We start from the raw sequence: 18,233 nt of genomic DNA, 5'->3' as shown, positions 1-18,233 counted from the left end.
AAAAAAATGTTGAATAGCACAGGACCACAAATCCCTGGGAGTATTACACTCAAGATTTCCTTTAGCCAATCAATCAATATACATTTTATTAAGGGCCTACTATGTGCTAAACTCTGGAAATACAAATAGGAAAAAAAAGATAATCCTTCCTTCAAGGAGTTTACAACATAAAGGAGGAAAAGAACACATACAAGGAAGTTTAAAAGGGGCAAGAGGTAATTAGGGGAAAAGGCAGAGAAGGATAATGGAGTCCAGTCCAAGGAGTGCAATTTATGGGAAATGAAGAATTGGCTCACCTGGGAGTCCCCTTTAAATGGAAGCTTTGGGAAGTATTCTTTGCTCCAAATTTTCATTTAGGGAATAGAGAATATTGAAAATACTGAAGAGATGTGAGTACCAAAGCTGATACAATCTAACAGGATAATGAGTTTCCTGATAAAGGAAATTTTCCAAATTAACACTAATCCATCAGTATTCTAGCACTTTTTAATTCACCTAATTGTATTATTATCTAGCCTATATCTCTCCCTGTCAGACACATGAATAGCTAGCATTAGAGATGTTGTTAAGTGCTTTGATGAACCCTAGTTATTATTTCTGAAGCATATCTACTTTTTTGGTTCATATTCATAATTTCATTGGCATGGAGAAGTGGTATGGAAATTCCCTCCCACTGAAGTAAATCATCCATTTTTCTATAACTTACTACCTTAAAAATTTGCTTATGTACATCAGTATTTAAATAACTTGCCTATACTCATACTACTAACTGTATCAAAGGCAGGATTTAAAACTACTCTTCCTACTTCCCTAGCCTCTCTCACCTTCTTCCTTAAATCTCTCCCTCCCTTTTTAGGGAGTACATAATAAGATCAGCCCTTTATTCACAACACCATGCTGCCTTTTAATCTGCTATTTAAAAAAAAAAAAAGGAACTAGAATTCATATATCATGAGTTGTTCTTGAGGATACTATGTTAGCTTTTATCAATCACTATTCACTTTTAGAAGAAATAACATATAATTCCCCTTAAAAATGTGTTCTATATTTTTACCAGAAATCAAAATCAAGTATACTGTTCTATCATTTGCGGTATGCACTCTCTTCCTCTCTTTAGTTAAATGACACCTTCTCCTTCTTTCACTATCTTCCAAGATCATATAAACCAACCAGTTATGCAATAAAATAGGTTCTGAGTCTTAGTTCATTGATCTAAACAACAGCCGACCTGCTCATTAACTCAAGAACTCAAACAAAGGAAATTTGGCAAAAAGTCCTGAATTCCTAAATCAAGAAGAGAGATTAATATAATTCTATGCTAGGTCCTCTACCAACAAAGGATTACTTGCTTGATGTTTTATAGCTAGTAAGCAAATAAGGCAAGTCTTAGAATTCAAATCTTCCTGCCCAAGGTTCAACATACTATGTACTATACTAACTTTTACCTACAATATACTTCACTTATCATGGAAAAGGGTTTGCCAATTAATTTTATGCTTAAAAGATTTCAGTATATTTTTGATCTCTTTCATAGAAGAGATTTAGCTGACAAAAAGTCAGACTAAAACAGCATCTGTGGGTTGAGAGTTGCCTGTACCAAATACTCAATAGTTTATATTTATATAATATTTAAAGTTTTGCAAAGTGTTTTAAGTGGTATCCCATCGAATCCTAACTAGGAAACTGAGGCCAAGAAGGATTAAGTCTTGCTTGATGTTTTATAGCTAGTCAGCAAATAAGGCAAGTCTTAGAATTCAAATCTTCCTGCCCAAGGTCCAACATACAATGTACTATACTAATTTCTACCTACAATATAAAACAAAGCAAAAAGGAAATGGCCTCTGTCCTGGGAATGACTTTTGGCTTCTCTTCCTGATATTCTTCTTGATATTCACTGCCAAGGTTTCCGATCAAAAATCCCTTCCTCACTCCCCACCAGTCAGTCTCATCTTCCTTGTAAGTGTCTTCTGCCATTCTTTCCCCTAAAGAATCTGTACCTTCTAGTTCTATAATTTAACTACTTTCTCCTATGGTGTGCTTTATGTTTGAACTTTATTACCAATCTAACTTGGATTATGTTCCTTCAGGGCAAGAATCCTGCCTGTGCCTGTTCAGCTGAGTTCTGTCAATGCTCAATAAATAAGAATGATAATAAGCTTTAAAGTGGGTCATGTTTGCATACCCAAGTCCCATCAACAAGTTCTCAGTAATTGGAGCCTTCGAGTGTTGTAGGAATTGAGAAAGCCTGACATTTCATTCTATTCTGGATAAGATGTAAACTATAGCTATGAGCAGTCAAGACAAGGAGACAATTAGGATTCATGTGTACTTAATCATAAACAAGTTTTGCTTATTTACTCTATAATATCTAATAGGTATATCTAAAATTCCCCATCCTGTATTTCAGCATCTAAATCTCTATGACCACACATGATAAAGTAGATAAAGTGCTAGACCTGAACTCAGGAAGATCTGGTGATTAGCTATGACTTATTAGCTTTGTGAGCAGTCCCAGCCTTCTCATCCATAAAATGTAAGTATTAATATCTATAGGCTCTTAACCTCAGTTACCCATAACTTTTGATTCTCCTGTCTTGTCTGTTGAATTTACCTCCACAAAATTTCTCATCTCCATTCCTTTTTCTCCACTCCCCTAGGTGCCCTAGCTCCCTGGCTCAGGTCCTCTTCATCTCCTGATTTGTTTCCCTGCCTCAAGGAATTGGTCCCCTAATCATTTCATTCGTCACACACTGTCAAAATGATTTTCCAAAAGCACAAGTCTGACCATGTCACTCTAAAGCTCGATAAACTCCATTAATTCCCTAATATCTCTTGGGTCAAATACAAACATCCCTCTTTTTCATTTAAAGTCTTTTATAACTTGATTCCAACCAACCTATTTCATTTTATTCCTAACTTTCAAATTTCATTGTGCATTGTTCCCCTTTATACATTCTATCATTCAGTCAACCTAGTGTGTTTACTTCTATTTCCTTTTTTCAGGGACATAGATTATTTTAGATTTATTTATGGAGCATCACCTCTGAGCTCACTCTCCCAACTTAAACTTGGAAGTAGTCAATTGATTTCTATTACTCAGAGTTCTATGACTAAATCTGACATTCTGACAAGCTCCAGTTCATACCAGTTTGTTTCCCATTGATCATTAGTCAAGAACCTCAGTTAGCATTTTTGCAAACATATTTATTCCAATGATATAATAAGGAAAATTGGTACAAACTATTCTTGTAAAACCAAAAGCACACCCTCCCCCTGAAAATTCTTGATGATAATAAGTTCTACATTTAATGTATGATAGTATTTATTTAATTCAGACACAAATGTAGAGAACAGTTTTGTGGTTGAAGTCATAATCAGCTTTTTCTTTCCTCTTGTGCATGCAGGTCAAGCTCCTCAAAACTACTTCCTTTCCCAAACGGCTATCACATACTTTTTGTATTGTTTTTGTCCATGTTTGAACTCATTGTATCTCTTGTTGCTCCCAGATGGAAGCATTACCTCCTCCTAAATCAATCTCAAAAGAAATGATTAATGCAGTAGCAGGGAAAAGGGAAAGGAAGAAACTCTAGCAAGAAGAGAAAGAAAATAAGAAACTATCCACCCTCCAAGAGGATTCTTTCTCAGATATCTGGGTCAAACTCTCAAACTGGATTTCTCAGGCCCTGCACTTGGAGTTCTTCACCATTATCTTTTACCAGGAAAATGGGTAAACTACTAACATTCCTTTCCTAGTTAAAACCTTCTGGGATGTGGTTTATTCTTTAGTCAGTCAATGATACTGTCCACTTCTTGACCCAATTCAAAGAGTAGTTTACACTTATTAGGAAGCCATAGATAAACTATTTTGTTCATATATTTAGAATTTCATGTGTGCCATCCCTTACTCGTAACATCTTGTAATAATTACCTTAATTGAGGCTTAAAGCAAACTTCACTCTTAAACATTACCTCTCCTAAGAGAATATAAGTTTCTTGAGAGTGAAGACTTGATAGGAAGACACATCTGTCTTCCTATATCATACACCAAACACAATGTCTGGAGTTTGGTACTTAATGAATCTTGATTGATTGGTTAATTAATATTCACAGAGTTCATGTGAAGCTCAAATAAGATAAACTATGTGTAATCTCAGCTCCAAAAGCCACTCCTGACTCCATCTCTGGGGATATTATAGTTAGTATTACTATATCTTTTAGAAAGAATGTTGAACAATTCTTGAACAATAGAAGTTAAATCTTCAGTCTTCTCTTGGCCTTCTCAAAGGTAACCATTAAATTATAACTCCCCAAGATTCTATTTCCTCTTAAAGAGGAAAGTAAGAGTAATCAATTTCTATGGGATAGGCTATTGAAGCTGAAGCTACATAACTAAAGTAATTCAAAAACTAATTTTTAAATAAATGTCAATTATTATTATAGACATTAAGTAGTAACTGACATATTGGGGGTAAACTAGCTCCATGCCAGTCCTTGGAAAATGAGTGAACAGTTATTCCATTTTTTTCTAGTGCAAATGACCATGTGGAAACCTGGACTGTACTTACCAATTATATCAGCTATTATGATTCAGGAATTTGCCATGGGAGATTACAAAGAGTTCTCTAGTTGTCTACAGGTAGAAGAAGTGATGATTCAGAAGTTTATAATCCATAATTCAGTGCCTTAGAAAAATGGAGACTTGATCTTTTGTTGCTCTTTCCTTCCTGATGTTGGTCTCAATAATCAGATGAAAAAGGGAAAGATCTCTGTCTCCCATTGGATATGTGTGACTGTAAACAAATAGCCACCCTTTTTACTTTGTGTTTATTTTTCTCGTAGGCAAACAAATGTTCCAAGAAGGAAGTATACAGGAATCTTTTTGAGTGTGGAATATCTAGAGGTTTTATTAGGAATTCCATAGAGGATTATAACTTAATGGGAACAGTAGCTTGGCATTCAGGGATTTATAGTGGCTGGTGACAGCAGAATCATCTGCAATGAGAGTAGAGAGATACATGAAGGACATGAAGCAATGAGCACCTGAGGAAAGACAACTTCAGGGAGCATGAGCTATTGTAGAAAAGAGGAACTTCACTTATAGACTAACACTAATACTCCAGAGTACAACAGAGAAAAACTTGATGAGGACTTACAAAAGGAGCAACATATGTCCAGTGTAAAAATGCTTTTTACTTCTACTTTTACCCCTTTACCACATATGTGTGCTTTCATTACTATTTTACTCCAAAATTAAGTTTACTGTCCCTGTGGACATTGTTTATTGTAGAAGATATGCCCCAGATTAACAAGAGAATGTTTTATACTAACTGTATTACATATCTTTTTGTTGTTATTCAATCATTTTCCTGCCATGTCCAACTCTGCATGACACCATTTGGGATTTTCTTGGCAAAGATACTGAAATGGTTTGCCATTTCTTTCTCCAGTTCATTTTATAAATTAGGCAAACAAAGTTAAGTGCTTTGCCCAGGATCAAACAGAAAATATCTGAAACCAAAATTCAACTCATGAAGAGGATTTCTCCTGACTCCAGACCTAGCACTCTATTCAATGTGCCATATTTTCTTTAAAAAAATTAGTTGATTATTGGCTAAATATTAATGAGTAGTACATCAGTGAGAGTTCATGTTCTATAGGGTCATAAGCTAAATTGCCTCAGAGTTGTCCTTGCAAACTTATGAGGAGGAGGAGGAAGCAGTCATTTGGAAACTGCAATCTCTTTGGAGAGAAGCCTTGAAAGCGATGGTAGGTAGGGCGGTAGATAGAGCATAACTTGGAGTAAAGATCAATGTTCACTTAACCTTTATTTGCCACAGTTTCTTCAGCTTTAAAATATAATCATAATAACACTTACCTGCCAGGGTTGTTAGGATCAAATGAGATAATTGCAAAGCAGTTCACACAATACCTGGTACATAGTAAACACTATATATAAATGTTAGTCATAAATATATATAAATAGATGTGGGTTTTGCATGTATATACACATCACACACACACACACACACACACATATTGGACACAAATATGAGTATCGTGGTTTGCATACTTAAGGGATGGAAATTTTTTTTACCCTGATTTGTTATTTCATTGGAATGGAGACTGATGTAGATGAAAGACTTATGTGGAACTTAATATTCTTAAAGAATTGTCAGGGGCTCTGAGAGGTTACTTGCTCATGGTCACACAGCCAACGTGTGTCATAAGCAGAGCTTGAACCTGGAATTTTCCGACTCCAAAGCCAGCCCTCAATTTATTGTGTCAGAATGCCTCTGACATACATCATGTTAATAATAATATATTGCTTCCTTTAGGCTGTCATTTTATGTAGTTTTCCCAAAATGACCAAGACAAGCTCCATTGTACCAGAAATGAAGCCTCATAATGCTGATCAGGGGGAAAAAATGAGTCAAAAGAATATAGAAGAAGAAACACTAGTTGGAGGGGGGAATGAATAAAGAACACACCTTATGTGGCACTCAGAAACTAAATCAAAATGACATCCAAAAGAGACTAGAGAAGGAATCCTGCTGATCTTATGACTGCTGCTACTGATATTAGGAGTTAAGCTAGTCAGCCAAAGAACTAACTGCTGCTTTCTTAGAGGGAACCAATTTAGGATTTCCTTCAGTGGCTGTAATTTAAGAGTCAGCAGCACTTGGGTACTGAGAACATGACATGCCTTCCACCAAGGAGATTTCTATGTGAACCACAACACCTTGGGGTTCTTCCTAAAGCTCTTTTCTTCCATATTTTGTCAATTATGGAACACACCAAATAGGCAGGAATAATAAACTACTAATCCTGTCTGAAAATTATTGCCAATGAAACATTTGCTTTCTGAGCTCTGGTCCCGAGAGAGGGGACCAGCAAATGAACATTTTCCAAGCACTGATTAAAGCTCATTATAATCCATGAGGTGCTATATATCAATTTTATCCAGTCCATTTAAGTGATGACAGAATTAAAGATCCAATAGTGTTGAATGTCTTGCTCCAGGTCTCAGGATTTTGTTGCCCTAGATTTTTAAGCCAGAGAAGAAAATTTACTCTGTTTTTGCTAAAAATTAATTCATAGATTTGAATTCATATATGTGTGTATATATGTATATAATATATCTTATCAAGATATGTTCTGAGGTGAGAAGTCAGATAAGAATTTGATAAAGTGCTTAGAGCTCAGGAACTAGATTGTATAAGAGATCATGTGGTTAGTCTTTTTTGTTAAAAAATACATTTCTTATCCTTCTGGTGAACTGTAAGCAAGTGATTTTAATAATTTGTATCAAAATAGTTGACCATGAGCTTATAGGAAAATAGATAAGGATCTGGAAGAGATTTAAAATATCATCTAAATTAACTGGCTAGAAGGCTCAGTGAATAGAGTGCTATACCTGTAATTAGGAAGAACCAAGTTCAAATCTAGCCCCACATACTTACTATCTGTGTGATCTTAGGCAAGTCACTTAACCTTTGTTTGCCTTAATCCATTGGAGAAGGAAATGGCATACCACTCCAGTATCTTTATCAAGAAAATCCTCTGGACAGTACGGTACACAAGATCATAAAGAGTTGGATACAAATGAACAACAACAAAAGCCCAACCTTCTTCCCCATTTTATAGATGATAAAGACTGAGGTCAAGGCTTAAATTACTTATCCAACAAAGAGTAGATGCATAAACTCTCATCAATTGTGGAATGGTTGAATAAGTTATGGTATATGGAAGTTATAGAATGTTATTATTCTATAAAAATGATCAACAGGCTGATTTTAGAAAGATATACATGAACTGATGCTGAGTGAAACAAGCAGAACCAGGAAAACATTGTTCACAGCAACAGTAAGACTGTGTGATGATCAATTGTGATGATAGGCTTGACTCTTCTCAGCAGTTCAGTGATCTAAAGCAATCTCAATGAACTCTGGGAAAATGTCATCTGCATTCAGAAAGAGAAATATGGAGACTGAATATAAATCAACACATGACATATTCACTTTTTTCTTGTGTTTTTTCCCTTTTGATTTTTGTCTCCCAACAGGATAGATATAGATATAGATATATACACACATATACATATATATATATATATATGTTCGTTTATAATCAAAAAATGTTGCTTTTATATGTAATTGGGGGAAATTTTGTAAAATTTGAAGGTAAATAAATAAATAAATAAAATCACTTATCTAAGATCACACAAATAGTGACTGGCAGACTCTGGATTCAAATTGAGGTATGCTGACTTCACCTTCAGCAATCCAAGTTTAAGAGTCTTTCTATTTTACTGAAGTAATTAAAATTTCTTCCACTTAGTTCAGTTTTTTTTTAATTATGTTCCACATCTAAGTAACTCAGTCAATAGAGTGCCAGGCCTGGAGACAGGAAGGCTTCCCTTTGAATTCAAATCTGTTGTCAAATACTTGCTAACTATATGATCCTGGGCAAATCACTTAATCCTGTTTGCTTCAGTTCTCTCATCTGGAAAAGGGCACAATCTATTCTAGTGTCTTTGTCAAGGAAAGCCCAAATGGGATCATAAAAGAGTTGGACATAACTGAAACAGTTCAGCAACAACAAAACAACATTAGCTCTAAGATTGTTCTTTCTTCCCCTGATAGATTGAATTCAACATAATAAAAGTTTAACTGATTTCTCACTAGTCAGAACTAGAAATGTGCTAGTTGTTAATACATACTTACATGATAGAAACTAGCACTTCTTTGGAGATCTCATCCTCTGACTATTTTAACACAAATAATCACAGAAACATGGGGATTTGAGAGAGAGAAATGACCCTCATTCCATATGGAAAACATAACTATAACAACTAATAAGTGGTTATCCTATTCCTTTTGAAGACCCCTAATAAAAAGAAACCCATTATTTCCCAAGACATTTCACTCTACTTTGTGGTAGCATCAATTGTTAAGAAAGAAGGAAACATGGAAGAGTGGAAAGACTGCTGGATATGGAATCCCAAGCTCTGGGCTCAAATCTTGGCTGTGCCATTTAGTACTTGACTGACTTTGGATAACTCATTTGAACTATGGGACTTCAATGTCTTCGACTGTAAAATGATGAAACTGGACCGAAATGCTTCTTTGGTCCCTTCTAGTTCTAAATCTATGAAACTATGAAGTTTTTAATGACATTAAGCATCAATTTCCCTCTATTATCTCTATCCTGGGCACTTGTTTCTGCCCTCTAGGGTCCACCCAAAGCAGCCTAAGCCTTCTTGTATATGGCATCCCATTGATGGGTTGGTTGATTGTTGTCCTTCATTCTTGAAGAGGACCAAAATGATATACGGTGTGTCTGACTGTGGCAGATCAGATCAATATGATCTTGGAGTGTTCTACCATAGTTAAATGAAAATAGTCACTAAGATAGTCCATTAGATGCTTTGATGCTATCATATTTCCTCCCCTACCCTGAATCTATTTTTCTCCATGCTAAATATCCTTTGTTTAATTATCAGTTGCTTCTCATGTGACGTGGATTTTGGATTCTTCACCAGCTGAGCTGTCCTCTAAATACTCTCCAACTCATCAATGCTTTTAAACAGTGTTTTTTAGGAAATGATAACAGCTATAATGACAATAATGATGATGATGATGATGATGATGTTTATATAGCTCTCTAAGTTTTGCAAAAAAATATTACAAATATTTTCCCATTTGATCCTCACAGTATTCTGAGATGTTGATGCTATTATTATCCCCACTTTACAATTTAGGAAACTGAGGCAAACAGAGGTCAAGTGATTTGACAGAGTCCCCTAGCTGCTAAGTGTCTTAGGATAGATTAAAGTTCAAATTTTCCTGAATCCAGGTCCAACTATATCTTTTGTTCTAAGTAGATGTATCTAGGTAAATAATTATAATGATAATAATAACAATAATAAATAGCATTTCTATAATACCTACTATAAGCACAACAACTTTAGGAGAAAGATGCTACTATTATCCTCATTTTACAGTTGGGGAAACTGTGGTAAATAGAGCTTAGATGACTTGCCCAGAGACACATAATCTATAAGTGGTTATGGACAGATTTGAACTTGGGTTTTTCTGACTTCAGGCCCAGGACTGAATCCACTGGGTTTTCTCATTGAAAACAATGCTCCAGGTATGAAGTGTTTCTTATAGGAAGCGAGATGAGGGCAAACCTCCATTCATTTTTGCCCTTTACAATTCTGGTAAGAAGGTGATGGTAAAAGACTGATTCTAATGGAAGTCTACGATTATCTCTGGATACTAATTAACCAAAGCATTATTTCAGAGAATCACAGCATCTTGAAGTTAGGAAGGGCCTGAAAGGTCACCTAGTCCTTGCCTAAGACCCACAACTCTCATCCATTTGGAAAATTAAGATCCACCTGAGCATGACAGAGCTAATAAGGAACAGCCTCAGTATCTCTTTCACCAGTAGTCAACGCTGCTGCTTTTGATCCATTTAAAGCAAATATTTCAAACAAGCTCTCACAGTAACTGTGACCTTCCCAACCATAATTCTACACTGGTGACTGAGCTGATGACGAACATACTCTGAGATGATAAAGTGCCATCAGGGCCACAGACTCATCCAGTCAGGGGACGAGATGAGTTCTGTGCTTTCTGTCTTACTCCTTTACAGAGATGTGACCAGCAGTGTAATAAAAAGTAATGATGTGGAAGAGATCATGCTGTTGCCCTCCAAGGGTCAAGTCAGTACAATTTGTGCAAGGTCTTGACATTTTCACTCTTAGAAATACTGTATGTATTAAAAAGACTATGACCTGGATCACTTCAAATACTTTAAAAACACTGTATATGTGGCCTCCCAATATATCACTAAAATTATACTTGAGAGGAAAGAAAATATAGCTTACAGATACTGCTACAAATCTCTTTCTTCCTTTCATTGGCTTCTAAGAAACTACTCCCCTCTTTCTAACAATTCCTCTTCTCTCTTCTTTCTGGATGCTTTTTGGCTTTCCAATCCCTAAAGCTAGCTTTCCCAATGTTCTGCCATCAGCATCTTTCTCTTCTTGGAGACAACAAGAAATATATAATTGATAAAATGATGAATGTGGAGATAGAAAAATGGGGTTTGAATTCTGCCTTGGCTTCTTAATAGCTGTGTGACTATGTATAAATCATTTAAACTCTCTAGGACTCAGTTTCCTCATTTGCAAAATGAGGGAATAGAGTATGTTGGACTCGATGGTTTCTATGATCTGTTTCTCCAAATCTATTATCCTAAGAATATAGAATCACAGAGTAATAGAAGGGACTAAGCTTAGAGATCATTTTGTCAATCAATAAAGTTTAATTAAGCACCTGCTATGTTCCAGGACAACATGTATTCATACAAGTATATGGAAAATATGTGCAAAATAATTCTGAGCAGAGTCACTAACACTTGCAGAGATAAAGAAAGAGCTGATGTAGGAAGATAGTAAATACCCTGATTTTATAGATAAGGAAATTGAGAGAGACCTTGACCAAGAGTTAACTTCTAAGCTAGAATTCAAACTTGTGTCTTCTAACTTCTAGTCTGTGTTCTTTCCACCTTACTGTGAAAACTTCCATCTCTATATTCTTGCCCTTAGCAATCTCACTCATTTCTACAGTTTTAATTCTCAATGCAACCTAGCCAATTTAGAAATCTTTATAATAGCCCTGAGCTTATAGTTGGACTTCAGATCCACTTTTCTAGAACATTGTCCTCCCAATGTTCTCTAAGCTCTTAAAATTCAACATGAGAAAATCCAAACTTATACAGTATTTTGTTTGTACTTCTCATGCACTTGTCATGTATGAATTTGTTATAAATTCTTTTCTGGGACTGCCCCATCTCTTTACTTTAACATAATCTACTCAAAAGTAAGAATTATTTCTTATTCATTTTTCTCTTTCAATGCTTAGAATAATATTCTGCACAGAGAGAGATACTTAATATTTCTGTTCACTGAAATTCAGCAAATATTTATCAAGTACCAATTGTGAGCTACAATTGTAGTTGGTGACAAGATAAGTAAAGTTTATATGAGATATAACACTTACCTTCACTGAGTTAACAGAAAAGTAAACTGAAATCTAGAAAAATTCAATAACCTGTTTATAGTCACATGAAGAATAAGCAGTAAAATTTGGCTGGAAATCCATGTCCTCTGCTGCCAAAATCTTCTCAGGCTCCATACATAAATCATTTTATGCGATTTTATTGATATGAGTGCCTGTTTGTAACAACACAGGCTGTAATCCCTCCCTTATTGGATAGGATATGTTTGAGAGTCACTGAAAAAATTCAGCACCCTCTGGTCAAAGTGGTGATGAGCTTTTCAACTTAGCTAGGCATGTCCAAAAATTATATTCATAATACTAAATTCCTGCTCTCTGTCCTTGACCAGTCTCTTCGATGTCTGCCCTGCTGACCTGCACTATTGATCATCAGAGTTCACCATAACAGAATGCTTTGCATACTCACCACATTGCATTCAGGATATCTTAATACCATGAACTTTCTTTCCACCTTCATCTTTCATATTCTAGAAATAATACTAAAATCAATATTATGGGGAAGAAATTATCAATCAATTATTCTATAATTCCACTGACTTATCCTATAATATCTACCACCAAAACATCTTCCTTGACCACTACTTAGCTACTCATGGCTTCTGCATTGTATTAAAATGACAACATTTAGGGTTCTCTTGACAAAGATATTGGAGTAGTTTGCCATTTCCTTCTCCAACTCATTTTATAGATTATATAGATAAGTATCTAGGATTACATAAATAGTAAATATCTAAGACTGGATTCAGGAAAGTGAGTCTTGCTGACTCTATGCTTGGCTATCTATCCTCCATTTAGCTGTCTCTAATAAATACTTAATTTTTTTTTATTCATTCAACACTGTGCTCAAATCTGAAGTATTTCTACTTTGGTAGGATCTGCCAAAATAATGCAGGTATTCTTAAATAATACCATGAGACCAACATCATTGGAGTTCTAATCATGTTTAAAAAAAAAAGTGATGATTCTTATATTCTTACAACAACCAAGAGTACTCTTCTCAGTTCCTTTTCCCTACTCCCATTCAATAAAAGAAGTTAACTTTCCTTCTACTTAAATTTAAGTACTGAATAATGCAATATTTTAACCCAATGGGAAATATTGCTAAAGCAATGGTCTTTGTGAGACTCCTAGTTTTATTTTAGCAACCAAAGTGAAGTGTTTAGGTTGGAGAATCATTTGAGTTTGAATCAATAGAATATTCAGAGCCAATCAACTAAGCCAGCAAGAACAAGAAAGATAGGAAAATCAGGTCAGGCTGGTTTAGGATTGTGAAAGATAATCAGAAACAGTAGGTTCTTGGTGAAAACTGATCTAATTCTTGAGGAGAGGCAGGGTAAATTTTCTGCTACATGCTTTTGGACACATTCTGGGAAAATAATTATAATGATGGTACTTGGGAGGAAAAAAATCATAGGCACAGTGGGTAATCTGAACTGGGGAGGGGCTGATATGGAGCTGATGGAGAGTGGGAAGGAAAGATCTCTATCCCTGTTCTACCAACCATATCCTGACCCTGACCTCCTTCCTACTTCACATGTATCAAAAAAATCTGTTCATTTCTTTTCAGTCTCCTTCAGCTCTGCTGCCAGACACTGTTTTTATGATGGAGCTTACTTATCCCTCAGAAAGAAACATACAGGTATAAAATATACCAAAGGCAAAAAAAGAGTAGCCTGAAGAAATCAGCTCTCAATCTCTTAATGATGCCTCTGGTTCATCTACTATCCTGATGCTACAGTACTGTATTGTTTTCCAAGGTCATTTAAGATTGAATTACTCTTAAGAGTTGAGTTGAGGTCCCCAGAGATGAACCCCTGCTAAACTAGAAGACCCAAGCCTTTCTCCCATCTTTTTGTAAATAGTCCTGAAATCAGGATGCTCACCTTTTAAATAGTTAAAAAGTCATATTATCCTTCTTCAGTCCTTTTTTTCCAGATTAACCATCTCAACTTCCTTAATTGAAAAATATCTTATACCTCAAATCTTTTCCTTCCCTCATCTTCAAGTAGAAATTACATCTCAGTTTTTCTCACTTCTCTGAGCTTGCAACTCTGAAAGTTAGCTCATTTGATAAACTAATCCATCAGTGTATTGGTGGTACTTGGGACACATGTTGCTTCACCTAAGTAATATGTTTGTATTTTAATGGAGTCCTAAGAATGAAAGAATATAGAACTGGTCTCTGGGTTCAAGTTGAATTTCTAACCCATGCTAGCCATGGAGTCCTAAGAAAACCACTTAAATTCCTTATTCTTAGCAATTTTCTAAGGCTGTAAGTTGAAGAGTGGATCTCAAATTGTATTTGTATGGGGAGTTGTTTTTTTTTTTAATCTGGTTATGTCAATGAAATCAGAGCTTGAGTCCCTATCCTTTTGGAAGTAAAACTGCTTTTGAAAGTTTGAATAAACTGATTTATTAAAAAAAATTTTTCCTTTTAATTAAATTTTATTTTGTTCAATTAAATGTTATTTTGTTCACAAATCTGTCTTCTCTACCTCTTATTCACCTACCCCCCATGAAGAAAGTTAAAAAAAAAAGCCGTATCACATATCAATACATCAGATTTAAAACAAATTCCTTCACTGGACACACACACACACAGAATTAGAGGGGGAGTAGATTAAAGAGAAAATACTAATCAAGACAAACTCCAACAAAAGGTTAACAAATGTTAATAGCTCTTTTTTGAGGTGGCAAAGAATGGAAATCTGAAGAGAGTTATGGTATATAAATGTCATGGAATACTATTGTGCTAATTTAAATGACCAAAATAATAATTATCATAATTAGAATGTCATGTCTTGTATTTCCCTTTGGTAGAAAGGATATTTATTGAGTCTTCGAACTCTTTTAACTGAATCTATGAAGCTTGATATCTGTTCTGTAGATGCAGGGGATCAGATGCTACACGGAGATCCAGCCTAGACATCTCACCTTCAGGTACTACACTTCAGGTTGATGATATTAAGGTCCCACTAGGATCAGAATTCTGCCTTTCCTCTGTTCCTTTTTAAGTCCTTCCCACCATTCCTACCCTCAGAAAGTTTTTCTGACTATAATTTTTCTCACTCTTTTTCCCAGCTCTTTCCCAGGTCCTTCCCACACAATATCATCCATCATAGAGATGTTGATAATACAAAGTAAGCCAGTTTTAATTCTATGGATCATTTTCCTCCAACAGCTTTTTTTTTTTAAGTGGGAGGGGGAGGAGAAAGGGGAACGAAACACTTGTCAAGGCTTTCCTTGATGGAAGGTTAAAAAAAAAAAGTTGTAAATAGACAGCTTCAGCGTTCTTTGGGCAATGAAAGCTTCGGCCACTCCACAGTCAGGGCAGTCTTTGGTTTGTATTAGTGTCCAAATGTTAAGCAAACAGGCAGATGGCTTGTCTCATTTCATGTTTATTAGGTTCACGGCTCAGCTTTTGCCATGTTTTGAAAGGAATTGCTGCTGAGCGTGAGGGCTGTATAAGGTATTTACACTTCAGTGCCACTGGCTCAGAACATCGAGGTGTTTGCTAAGCATTTTAGCTTAGGTGAATTAAGACCTGAATCGTTCCCAGCCAGCAGGTAACTGCCTACATAGCGCAGACGGATTCGAACTTTCCTCGGGGGACGGACTGAGGGTTAATGACCCAAAATATCACCTCTCCCAACCACCTCAGAAAGGTCAGGCTGCAGTTTCACGGAGGCTGGGCAGGTTTCCCAGTCAGTTTACCCAAAGGACGTTTTTTCCCTGGGGCTTTTTTTTCCCCCAAAGTAAGGCTGATAGTAATACTGTCTGTAGGGAGATGAGTCCCTGCCAGGGCTAGAAGTGTTAAACCCACAGTTGGATTCAATGACTCAAATTTGTTTAATGCATCTTGCTGATAGAGCCATAAGGAGTGTAGCCAGGAACAGTGGGAGAGCACCAGCTGGTTCTGTCGGGTACAGATGCCTTTGTAACACAAGATGGCAGCACCTGTCTATATTTTAAGCAGAGGGTCATGCAGAAAAGGGTGTTAGAGCAGCATGGTCCCTTTAGAAGCATTTTTCTCTCTTTTTAACCAATTGTGCTATGCCCTATGTTTCTGAAGGGACAGAAATGGGTTCGTTCTTTCCAGATAATGTATTTAAAATCATCAGGACACTGGTGCAGAGATGGGAAATCTTATATTTGTTAAACCAGCAACATATAATTAGACCTTAAAAACGAGACAAGAGTTCTTAAAGGCATTCCCTATATACAGATGGATGCATGCTTATGATATAGCTAAATAAGGAATCTTATAGTGCAGAAGCATATTCCAAACTGTGGATGTTTTGATCTATTTCTAATCAAACTATTTATTTATTAAGCCAATAAATAAGAATGAATAGTATCTAACATTTATTTTTAAAAAAACACAATAGCATTCCCCTATTCAGCAGTCTTCATTGGATTCCCAATGTCCTCTTTGCAAAATTCAAAGCTCTTTATAATTTGGACTTTCTTACCTGCTGTTACCTATCAAGAAGCCTCCATTGTAGTTAAGCAAGTTTCCTTTCTTTACCACACAAAAATCATATTCAGTTTTAATTTTATATCTTTGCTTATACTTTTCCTTCAGACTTTCTTGTGATCCATATCCTATTATTCAAACCCAGCATATTCCATTCTCTCAATCTTCCGCTGATTTCTCCAGCCCACACTGAAATCCTTGCCTTTGAATTTCTATTACACTTAGTCATAGTATCACACTCTAGGTCTACTTCATTTTGCAGATGAGAAAATTTGCCCAAGGGTCTGCTCAAGGTCGCACAGATAATAAATGTCAGTCATTGAGTCAATTTTTTTTTCATTGTTATGATCTTATTTGGAATTTTCTGGGCAGAGATACTGGAATGGTTTGCCATTTCCTTCTCCAGTTCATTTTACAGATGAAGAACTGAAACAAACAGAAACAAACAGGGTTAAGTGACATATCTAGGTTCATACAGCTAACAAGTGTGAATTTAAATACAAATTCAAAGCTAGACTGAATTTGAACTCGTGAAGGTGAATTTTCCTGATTCTAAGCCCAGTGCTTTGTGCACCTACCTACTCCAAAGTCCTCTGATTACAGAGCTATCTTTCTTCCGTTGTGCACATGTTGTCTTGTTCTCCATTTCCTAAATATAAATATCTTTTCTCTCTATCCATGTTGCTTACTCTTCAAGGACAAGGATGTTATATTCTAGTTCTTTTTTAATTCCTGTCCTGGAATGCTTAGGACAATGATGGACACAGCATTAACAGTTTGTTGGTTTATTAGTTTAGAGCAGAAATTTTGGACTCTGGGAAAATAAAGGAACAGGGATTATCAATCAATCATCAAACCAGTTACTGTGCTAGGATCTTGGGAAAGAAAGAAAAAAAAAAGAAATAGGAAGGAAGGAAGGAAGGAAAGAAGGAAGGAAGGAGGGAAGGAAGGAAGGAAGGAAGGAAGGAAGGAAGGAAGGAAGGAAGGAAGGAAGGAAGGAAGGAAGGAAGAGAAAGAGGGAGGAATAAAGAGGAAAAGGGAGGAAGAAAGGGAGAGGAGGAAGGAGGAAGGGGAAAAGGAAGAAAAGGAGGGAGGGAGGGAAAGAGGGAGGAAGAAAAATTCCAATTCTCATGGAGTTTATATTCCATAAAGGAAAGACTAGCCATGTAAACAGAAAAACTCTAAATAATATAAGATAGTTACAAACAATAGTCATTTGCAGTTGGCAAAATCAACTTTCCCCAAATGAAAAGTTTCATTTAGATGGTGGTGCTAGTATGCTGCATCTTCAAGAAAAATGGGGATTTCACAGAGGTAGATGAGGAGGGAGTACATTATAGGTATGGGAGACAACCAGGGAGTTTCAATCACCTTTTCATATATCCAGAGTAAGGGCAATTCCAAGTAAGCTTTTGAGTTCATTCCATGTTAGCAAAAAATGGAGATGTATCCTACACAGTCCTGATAGTAGGAACAAGGTTTCTAAAAAATTAAAGAACAAATTTAGCTCCTTGGCAACAAACCACTTGGTTCTTAATAATTTTCTTTAAAATTTCCCTTTTTTATGAGGAAATTAAGGTTAAGTGACTTCCCCAGAATCTCACAGCTAAGAAGTGTCTGAGGCTGAATTTGAAGTCATGCCCTCTTGTCTTCAGGACCAGTGCTCT

This window comes from Sarcophilus harrisii, chromosome 1 (assembly GCF_902635505.1).
Source record: "Sarcophilus harrisii chromosome 1, mSarHar1.11, whole genome shotgun sequence".
Taxonomy (NCBI): domain Eukaryota; kingdom Metazoa; phylum Chordata; class Mammalia; order Dasyuromorphia; family Dasyuridae; genus Sarcophilus; species Sarcophilus harrisii.
This window is presented reverse-complemented; position numbering follows the sequence as displayed.